Source organism: Arachis ipaensis, chromosome B03 (assembly GCF_000816755.2).
Source record: "Arachis ipaensis cultivar K30076 chromosome B03, Araip1.1, whole genome shotgun sequence".
NCBI lineage: Eukaryota > Viridiplantae > Streptophyta > Magnoliopsida > Fabales > Fabaceae > Arachis > Arachis ipaensis.
In genome coordinates, this window is record NC_029787.2 from 14,512,200 (window position 1) to 14,512,872 (window position 673).

A 673-nucleotide genomic window follows, 5' to 3' on the forward strand; every position below is an offset into this window, starting at 1 on the left:
GTTGCAGTCATAAGTTATTAGTTAATAAGCTAATTAGTCCTTTTTAAAAAATATATAATTTGTCAACCATTTCTCAAAATCCTGGCCTTGAATGAAAAAAAAAAATTGTTTTAAACCTTTAGAATAAATATTCATATTAATTTTAATATTTTTGTTTTATTTTATTTTAAAAATACTATATGCTTTAGACAACCGCCATTGGACGTTTGACCGTTGACTTCCCGCCACTGCAGAACAGAATACCGAACACTGTTGGCGCCATTTGAAGTACACTCCGTTCCGTTTGTCGGGCCAAAAAGGTAATTAACAAAAGAAGTGAGGGTAATTATGCACCCCACACCACATGTCTCCTCAAAATAATAGAAAGTGCAAAGACGAAGGAACATAATAATATCACTGCATCATCCACTCCCACGCCCCCATCATTGCGCGTGGACCTCCCACTATCATCTTGTTCGTTAGGGCTCAGTTTTCGCTTTGTATTTTTCTCTCTCTTTCGTTAATGCGTAAATACGTAGGATATACCTACAGCTACAAGTACGTAGAGATACGACATCAATTATATGACATAAATCGGATAATATGTGCATGTTTCTACTTCATTTATATAATTACAATTCTATATGGTTACAATTACAATATAAATGTTATTTAGGATTTAGTTAATAAGTTC